Below are 9,535 nucleotides of genomic sequence, written 5' to 3'. Positions count from 1 at the left end.
CCGGGGGGGGGGGGGGGCCCTCTCCCCAGTCACTCTTCAAATGGCATTCCCAAGGTCATTTGTGGGGCTGGCGGAGGCTGGGGTCCCCACGAGCCTCCTGTTACCCAGCTTCCCAAGCTAACCTCTTCTGAGGGCCCCCAAAGGCGGGTGGGCAGGAAGAAATCATGTGCATTCCTCTTGGCTCTGCCTTTGAAATATGCCAAGAACTCAACCTTTTCTCTACTCATCATCCGGGCTGCCCTCCAGGGGCCCACATGATCCCTGCTCTCCCCTATCATACTTTAGCAGCCTCTTCACTGGTCCCCCCAAGCTTCACCTCACCCCCCACCCCCAGTCCATTCTCCACCCAGGAGCACAGTCATCACTCCTAAAACAAGACAGACCAGGTCCCTCCTAATCCTTCTTTGGCTCCCATTCCACTCAGAGTAAAAGTAGAAGTCCTACCCATAATCCTCAAGGTGTCACATGATCTGCCTCCACTTACCCCCCTGACCTTATCTCCTGCAGTTCTTCTGGCCCACTCTGCTCTGGTTGCTGCTGGGTCCCACCCCAGGGCCTTTGCACCTGCAATTCTCTCTTGCACTTGCCGGGAACGGTCTTTCCTCCACACTCCCTCGCCTCCTTCAGGTTTCTGCTCATATACCATGTCGTCCAATAGTCTTCCCTGACCACCGCTCTTCTGAGAGCAAGGAATGTTCCTGCTCCACTCAGCGCTGGTGTCTGCATGCCCTTTGCTTACTTTTCTCCATGGTGCTTATCCCTATCTGACATACCATTTGTTCCCTTGCTTGGTTGTGCTGTCCTACCCTCCACTCCCTACCACACCCTTCCTGAGAATGCAGTGTTTTAAGTGGCTCTGTCCCCAGTGCTGGGCACGTAGTAGGCACGGTAAACACTGAATGAATGGGGGCACCTGGCTGGCTCAGTCGGTAGAGCATGCGATGCTTGATCCCAGGGTCGTGAGTTCAAGCCCCACGCTGGGTATGAATGAACAAACGAATATGTCCGGCACACGTTCACGGTGGGTGTGTCAAACACGTCACAGCTGTCACTGCCTAAGCCCTCACACGGGCCTGAGAACATGCAGCCTGTTAGTGACAGGCCTGGGATCCTCCCCGACTCCAGGACCCTGCGGCTCGCCTTCCAGTGTGGATCAGGTAGGACCCGTTTTTTCCTACTGGCACTGAAGGCACTGCCCTCTCAGACTTCCTTCTGTCCCTGTGGTCTGCACTCTGTATTTGCGTGCTTGCCTTCTGGAATCCTGTTCCCTCCAGAGCTCCCATCGAACCCGGCCTTCCTGAAGAGGTCCCGAGGTAGGGACTCCAGCTCTCTCCTCAGCCAGCGTCCTCCTGTTCCCAGGGCCATCCAGCCTTTATTACTCTGGTTCGCCAAACTACTGGTGTGTCCAGGCAGTTGGGGGCCTTGCCTCCTTGTCCCCCAAGGTGGCCACCACCCCTGGGGGCACAGGTCCAGCCCCCTGTGTTTATATATTCTACCCCTGCCCCCAGGCCAGGGTGAAAAATTACCAGTGGAGAGTAAGTGCAGTGATGTGGTCCTTCCCTGCCTTGGGGAGCCCCTGTCTGAGGGGGACAGCCTGGTGTTAGGGGAACTGAGACAGTGGGTCATGCCCTCACCTGTCCTCCCAGGATCCCCACATTTCCCAGCATGGCCTTTCCCTCGGAGCTCCTGGGAGCACCATTGCATCTCTCCTCTGGGATCCAAACTCTGTAATTAAACGGCTGGTAAAAAATACCTGCCCCACTTCTGTGAGATCATCCGCGGGGCCTCTGGGCCATAAGGCACCGTGGGAATTCTCTCTCACCTCCGGGGCAACCTCGGCCATCGATTTGCAGTCAATAACCACAGGACAGCCCCAGGGAGGAAACGGGCCACTCGATGAGGCTACTTAGCACAGAGGACAGTTCTCCAAACCCGTGGGGCTGCTCAGAGACTCCTAGCCGGTACTGAGGAAGAGGGTAACAGGGAGTTAGGAAGGTTTCCTGGAGGAGGGGGGTCGCGCAGGCCTTTATGACAGTGAAGAGGGAAGCAGATGAAGAGTGACCTCACTGCAGAGATGGACAATAACTGGGAGGCAGACTTTCAGGACATAGTGGGAGGGACTGGGGGAGAATGGGGGCTGCTCTTCTTCCTGTCTTCATCTGGCTAACTCCTACTCATCCTTCAATAATTAATCCAAGGGCCACTTCCTCCAGGAAGCCTTCCCTGACCTCCCCCCTGCCTCCCAACCATGTGGCATGAGTGTCTCCTGTAAGCTCCAACAGTCCCCTCCCAGAAGCCCCTCTAGCAAGGTGCCAATTACGGGGTGCTCCAGGTGTGTGTTCCCATGTCTGTCTCCCCATCTGGCATAGACATTCCTTGGGGGCAGAAGGCAGGCCCGAGTCATAGGCCAGGAATGAAGGTGGAGATGGGATTGCACCTGCCACCACCACCGCGGAGCCTTCTAGAGAAGGTGGAGAGCCAAGGCCTTGTCTTGACTTGCTGAGGGGGTACATTTTGGGGGTAAGAGTGGGGAGAAAGCCCTGCAGCTAAACCTGTGAGGCTCTGTTCCTGTGCTCCAAGCCCATCCAGTCACCCAGCGGGGCGGTTCTCCCCACAGTGGCCGCTCCTCCCCCTGTACGGCCAGGAGGCTCAGACTGGGTGACACAGCAGCCTGGGAAGCCAGCAGCTGGTGTGAACACCCGTCCGCCCCACCTGGGGCTGGGGGGCGGGGGCTGGGAGGAAAGCAGTCCCAGTGTGTAATCTTTGCACATCAATCCCTGGTCCTCCCTGTTCTTCCTCCTGGAAGCGGAGGGACAGGGCCCTGGGTGGGGGGGCGGGGCTTTCACAGCTTGGGTCCCAGCTCGTCCTCACTGGAGGTAGGGGTGGGACTCAGGAAAACCTGCGCTGGATAGGGTGGCTCTGGCCGTGTCCTGGGTAGGGACTGGCCTGGGAGGCACTGGGAGGTTAGGCCTGCCTTGACCTCCCCTATCCACCCTTGCTGGCTGGCCAGCAGCCTACAGGCCTGAAGCCCAGCCCAGCAGCCCTCCGTGTCCCCCGGGTCTAGTTGGGGCTACACGGAAAGGACAGGGGTTGAGCAACCAGAGGTCAAAGTTACAAGCAGCAGGGCCAGCAGGGAGCCCACTAGCTACCGATGGGGAGAGGGAAGCCCAGGCACGGCTGTCTGTGAAGGGCAGGATGCCAGCCACGGAGGAGGGCTCAGCCCCAACCCAAATGCCCTTGGAGCCAAAACTGGGGATGAGACCAAGTGCAGGGACCTTGGCTGACCTGAGCTTCAGGCCTGACAGCCCCACTACCCTCTAGGGTGAGTGATGCTGACCACAACTCCCACCCCGCCTGCTTCCTCACTTTAAAATGGGGGAGGGCTACCCCTCCCTGGAAGGACAGCACAGGGGGCAGATGGTGTGCTGTTATAATCCATGTGCAGCCATGGGCAGAGCCGGGTCGCCCCAAACTCTGGGTGGTGAAGCCAGGAGGCCTTTCCAGCCGTCTCCAGAGACCAGCCAGTGTGTCACCCAAATAATGAGACAGGACCCTCTCCCATTCTGCAGGTGACCAGACCCAGATATGTGGGAAAAGCAGAGCCTCGGTAGGGGGGAAGGGGAGGGGATCCCAGTGGTGCCAGAAGCAGGGTGCCCCCAATGTCCGGCTGGCCTGGAAGGTTCATGAATGAATCCAGCTGGCCCTCGATCTCCCTCCTCCAGTGGCTCCTTGGGGATCCCCCTGGGTCTCTACCTATGCTGCTGCCCTCCCTGGATGGCCATCCTCCCTCTATTGACTACTCACTCTCCTTGCCATTTAGACTGCCGAAAACCTTCTCTTCCAGGAAGCCTTCCCCCTACACTGGCCCTCCTTCCCTAAGCTCCCATGGTCCCAGTGGTCCTTGGCCCTCTTGCTTCTGTGGGCAGGGTCCCAGTTCCTCCGACTATGGCCCCAGGGAGCCAGAAGAGACCTGTTGAGTCAGTGCGGAGGGCGCCGGACTGGGCACCAGTGGGCTCGCTGTCTCAGTCCAGGCCTTGGCTCCCCATCAGTGAAATGGGGTGTTGAGCAGTGGCCTCTAAGGCCTGGGGCTGTCATGGCCCTTGGACACTGACGACGGGGGCCCTACTGTCACCCCCCTGGGACCAGGGACAGGCAGGGGTTGCCTCTCATTTCAGGCAGACGGGGCGGGAGACAAAGGGTGCCCACCCGGACAGACCACCCTCCCCTGATCCGTCACCCCGCGGGTTTCAAGGCTCCACGAACCTGCCTGGCTCCTGTTTTTTTGTTCCCATTTCACCAGGGCCGGAGTGCGATGGGAGGGAGCTTCTGGGAGGCGAGACAGGGGAAGTCTAATCAAGTCCTCGCCTGTCACCTTTCCAAGCCGAGGACTCTCCTAACCCTGTGACCAGGAACCCAGATGGGAGACCCTACCACCCCCCACCGCCCCCGCCCCATTAGAGGCCTGGAAGAGGGGGCGGCTGGCCTTCCGGTGGTAAAAATAGCACTTACAACTTGAATACAAAAAAGAAGGCCAGTCACCAGCCCCCGCTGCTCGCAGTTCCGGACCCCATAGCCAGGTCATTCCTTAAAATATTGATGAGGCAGCCCGGCCACCCCCGCTAATGGGCTGATGACCCATCGATCCAACCCACAATGGGCAGAGGACTGGGGAGCGGGAGGCACTGGCCTGGCCCACAACCTGCAGGGTCCTCAGGGCCTTGTGTGTGGAGCCCCAGCTTTTACCACCACAGGAGACGATCTGCCCCCAGGGAAGCGAAGGAGGCCCTGCAGGGCAAGCTAGCTAGCCACCTGGCACCCCAAAAAGCTGTCCTGGGGGCTGTCCCCAGGGCAGGTCCTGGGCAAGCTCCCCCATCACCCATGCCCTTGACCCTCTCCTGCCCCCTCACTCAGCTCCGTGCTTAGGGGAACAGCCAGACAGCCAAGTGCCAAAAAGGGTGGTGAGGGTCAGAACTGAGAGCGCTCTGTTCTATGCTGGGGTGGGCAGTGCCTCCCGCCGAACCATTCACGATGGGGAAACTGTGGTCTCTACTTGGGGCCCCCCAACCCAAGAAGAGAAGATGAGGCCTCACTTGGCCTCAACCGTGCCCACCGATGCCCTGTCCTCTGGGCTTTCAGGTCGGGCCTGGCCTGGCTAACCCAAGTGCACACTTGACCACAGCGCTCCTTCTGTCCTCCATCCTGCTCTTCTTCCAGATGGGGCAGTCCCCTCAAGCCCCCACTCTGCACCCCTTCCGCCACAGGACACAGACCATGTCTGGGCTAGTCCTTCCTCTGGGAGTGCCTTCCGCCTACGGGCTGGCTGCCTGAGTTTCCCCTGAGGATGGAGGCCAGGAGGACACAGCGCCCGTTCCCTATGTCACTGTTGGGCACTTGGGCGTTGGCTCTCTAGTCTGGTCCCCACCCCGCCCCATCCCCAGAGCACATCCCCCCAGGGCAGGCTCTGAACCAAGGCCTCCTGCGAGTGAGGTGTGGCTGGAATTCCCCAACCCTCCCACACAGAATATCTGTGCTCACCCCATGACCCCGGAGGAGGCACAAGTGGGCATCATTTCTGGTCTTAACAACCTTGAACCTGCCGGGACTTTGCTGCCGAGTGGGTGTGGGAGGAGGGCGCTCTGGCTAAAGACAGGGACAGGTGCAGAGTAAGAGCCCTCGGGACTCGTCCCCTGTATGGGTAGCCGTGGGTTGTGGGGGAAGGGCGCTCAGGTGGGCCTGGTTTTTCCAAGCATCAGTGTCTCTAGCTGGAAGGGGACCACCCTGCTCTCCCACACGGACTGCTTCGTGGTCCAAGGCCCATGCTGAAGAGCAGCATTGGGGGGTGGCTGTCAAGAGCTGGAGCAGCTCTGTGCTCAGGGTCCCCTGCCCCTCATGCCTTTCACACGCTGGAGCCTTTGCCCCTGGGGGAGGGTGGAAGCCCTTCTGGTGAGCCCCTGGGCTTTCACTGATGCCCCCGACCTGGACAAACCCTGCTGGCTCTGGGACCTGCAGACCCACTGCCTGCACGTCTCCCCACCACCACATCTGGTCATTTGACACGTGGGACAGTGGAGACGGTTAACAGCCTGAGATCTGGGGGCACCTGGCTGGCTCCGTCAGAAGAGCCTGCAACTTTTGATCTCGGGGTTGTGAGTTTGAGCCCCATGTTGGGTGTAGAGACTGTTCAAATAAAATCTTAAAAAAAAATCCATAAGTAATTGGTTAAGAAATCAAAACTCCTCAGTTTCTCTTTCATAAATGTTCTGCCTCCATTCCCTCTTGTCCTCTCACTGCTCTGAGCAGATGGCTACAGAGGCCTCCTCCCTGGTCTCCCTGTTTCCCACTATCCCTGCCAGCCCCCAGCGAATCCAGGCTCCACAGTGTGGCCAAGGTCTTTTCCTAGAACCCACATCAAAACAGGGCCCTGTCCCCGGGGAGCTCTCCTCTGAGGGCTTTAGGGGTGGGAGGGACCCAGACCCTGCCTCAGGAAAAGGAAAGGAGATGCCCACCCTGAGAAGGGCACTCTGGCAGGCTGGAGGGCAGGGGAGTCCAGAGCTGGGTGCTGGAGGAAACAGAAGTCAGATGAGCAGGCAGTGGGGCCCAGGACAATGAGCTATGTCAGGGCCTGGGGGCTTAGGAGGGAAGCCCATTCTTCAGGAGCACTTGGTGCTGGACAGTTCCTGGACAGGTTCTGTCGGTGGAGTGCAGGCTGGGATGGCTCCAGCTGCATTGGCCCTGCCCTCCCCTCTCCAGAGAGGCACCCTCTCGCCAACCTTGAAGTCTCTCCCCTCTCCCAGTGCCATGGATCTCATCTAGGCCCGGATTCATACCCTTCCCAGACCTCCTGGCCCAGCCCCTGAAACCTGCAAGACACCCCCCTCAATTCCTACTACCCAGCCCACCAGCCTGCCTTCTTTTTCATGACACACACACCAGTGACTCCTGAGACCTCCAGTACCCTGCCCATCTGTTAGTACTAACAGGTGCTAATAAAGCTTCCTTGGGTCTCTCTCTGAGCAACTGAACTCCCAGCCTGGCTGATCTCCAGGCACCTCAAACTCACCACTTCCAAGTTCTATTACATCCTCTTCCTCCAAACCCTGCTTGTTCTCTGCTCGGAGTCTCAGCACCCAGCCTGGCATTGCCCCACCTGCTCCCACTCCTCTGCCCCAACAGCTGCCAGGCCCCTGAGCCCGTGGAGGCCTTCGGAACACCCCCTTTGTCCTGTCCCCGCCTCCACCCTCCCTCTCCTGCCCCTCGGTACTAGCACCAGACCATAACCACCAGCAGGTGTTACACCCACCCCCAGGTGGGCCCCATCCACAGAGGGGCCGAAGTATCTGGAGAATCGAGCCCAATCCCTGCATCACCCAGAGGAGTCAAAAGATGCTATGTTCCTACATGCTGATGCCCTGCCTCGCTCTGCCCAAAAAGGCGCGGGCTGTAACTTCCTCCAGATAAGGGAGGACACCTACTCTCCCTTGGGATAGAGCGCAGCCCTGAAAACAGATCTAACCAGGTAAGGGGGAAGAGAAACTTCCCCACGGCCCCAAGGCTGCCACCGCCCCTCGGTCCCATGCAGACAATGAGGAGCAGGAAGCAAGGCAGGCTCCAAGACTGGACCAGAACCCCATGGGCACAGCAGCCAGGAGGCCCACGGCACCTAAAACCCTAATTCCCCACAACCCAGGATAGGTACACAGCGCAAGAGGTAACGGCCAGGCTCTTGTCAGAGACAAGTGGCTTAGAGGCCTGGTTTGTTGGTTGAGTGACTCTGGCCCATCATTTCACTTCCCCGAATCTTTTTCTTTCTCTGTAAAATGGGGGTAATAATAGTACCAAACCTACAGTGTTGTTGTGAAGATGACATGAGACTTGGCACATCAACTCAACACCAAATGCTTGGCCTTGGGGGAAGCCCACTCTTCATGGCGGTTGTGTGTCTGTCCGTGTGTGTATATTCTCCCTAGGAGACCCACTAAGGAGGGAGGAAGGGTTTAGAAAATTTAGACACGTTTTCCACAACAGGTAAGAGGAAAAGGATGTATAATTGAACCCTTGATTACTTAGAACCATTCAATTAACCCACTTCAGAATCTCTTGCCCACCATCATGTGTGCCCTCTAGTGGGAGAGAGGAGTAGAAGGGAGCAGTTGGTGGCAAACTCTGCCTTCCAGACCCCCAGAAATGCCCTGACTCATGCCAGCCTAACAGCACTGCCCCTACTGCCAGACCTCTCCCAAAGTTCCTAGACCTAGAAGGTTCTAGGTCACTTCCCTGACCAATCTCCTCCTGGATGGAGCAGCGAAGCTAGGAAGGAAGAAATCTGTTTAAAGTGGCAACAGAGTTGCGGGGGTGGGGGGTTCAGGTCAAGTCCCCATAGAGGCAACCAAAGCCTCTTAGGGAAACCTCCCCTCCCTCCTCCTGCCCTCACTCACCCCATGATCAGTGGCCTGTGTTGGAGTGGACAGCTCTGATGGTCACCCAGCTAGGAGAGAGGCAGCAGCACCTCCATTTTACAAGGTACATAATGCAGGCTCAAAGTGCAGAGGCACGGTTCAACCCGGGTTTGACTCCCAACCCTGAGGTTCAGCCCTGCACCAACTCGGTCTGAACGCTGATTCTGGCTTATCTGTGTTTGGTTACTCCTGAGGCTGGCTGCCGATCCGCCCTGAGGATCCTAAGGGACCCGAGTCACTGCAGACTTCTCTCTCTGAAGACCTCACTTCGTGGGCTGATGGGGGGGGCCCGGCCAAGTCCCAGCCTCTGCCTGGCCTTGGCCCGATGGGCTGGCGCCGTTCCGGGCCCCGCGCGGCCCCGCACGTTCATCAATGGCTGAGGCCGAAGGGCCTGAATGGAGGGCATGAACCCGCCCCTTCTTAAAGGCGCCGGCCTCTCGGGCACCCACAGCCTTCCTCCCCACTATCGAGGGCGGTCGGAGAGCTCCCAGGGTGGGCGCACCGAACTGGTGACCGTGAGAAAGACGGCCTGGGCCGAATGGAGGGCGTGCCGGCCCGGCGACTGTGGACTGGATAGGGTCCTCCCGGGGCCCGCCCCCCGCCCTCGCAGCCCAGGGAAGAGACCCGGGCTCCCTCGCGACGCTCCCCAGTCAGAGACCCCTCCTCCAGGGGGCCCGCTGCGCTCCCCCAACCGCGAGCCCTGGGCCCTAGGAGGGGGCGGGGGCGCAGCTGCTCCGGAGGCGGCTCGGGGGCGGCCCGCCCCCCCCCGCCACTCCCGCCGGGCCCGGGAGGGCGGGGGTCGGCGAGTGGGTCCCCGCCGGGGGCGCATCCCCTCCGTCGCGCTCCCTCCCACCCGCGCACACAAAGAGGACACGCGCGGACCAGGGCGCGTGCGGCCGCGCTTCCCGGGGCAGCCGTGCGCACACACACGCACGCCCTCAGGGACGGCCCGTGTCTGGGGAGATGGACGAGGGAACTGAGGACAAGCAGACCGTACCTACAGGCGCGCAGCTGCGACCGGGCGGGCCGGGGCGCCGGCGGAGCGCTGCCCCGACCGCGGCCCGGCTCCCGGGGCCCGG

The 9,535-nt window shown here is 59.9% G+C and overlaps 1 long non-coding RNA gene across 1 annotated transcript in view; it reads right to left on the bottom strand.

The window, feature by feature from the left end:
- Positions 1 to 9: 9 nt before the first annotated feature.
- LOC117804132 overlaps positions 10 to 9,535 on the bottom strand; it is an 11,118-nt gene continuing 1,592 nt past the window's right edge. The window contains exon 3 of the long non-coding RNA XR_004628373.1: positions 10 to 1,964. This is a non-coding gene — a long non-coding RNA (uncharacterized LOC117804132). The remainder of the gene's footprint in view (positions 1,965 to 9,535) is intronic.

Source organism: Ailuropoda melanoleuca, chromosome 10 (assembly GCF_002007445.2).
Source record: "Ailuropoda melanoleuca isolate Jingjing chromosome 10, ASM200744v2, whole genome shotgun sequence".
NCBI classification, from domain to species: Eukaryota; Metazoa; Chordata; class Mammalia; order Carnivora; family Ursidae; genus Ailuropoda; species Ailuropoda melanoleuca.
Note: the sequence above shows the minus strand (reverse complement) of the source record. Positions and strands in the feature narration are given on the sequence as shown.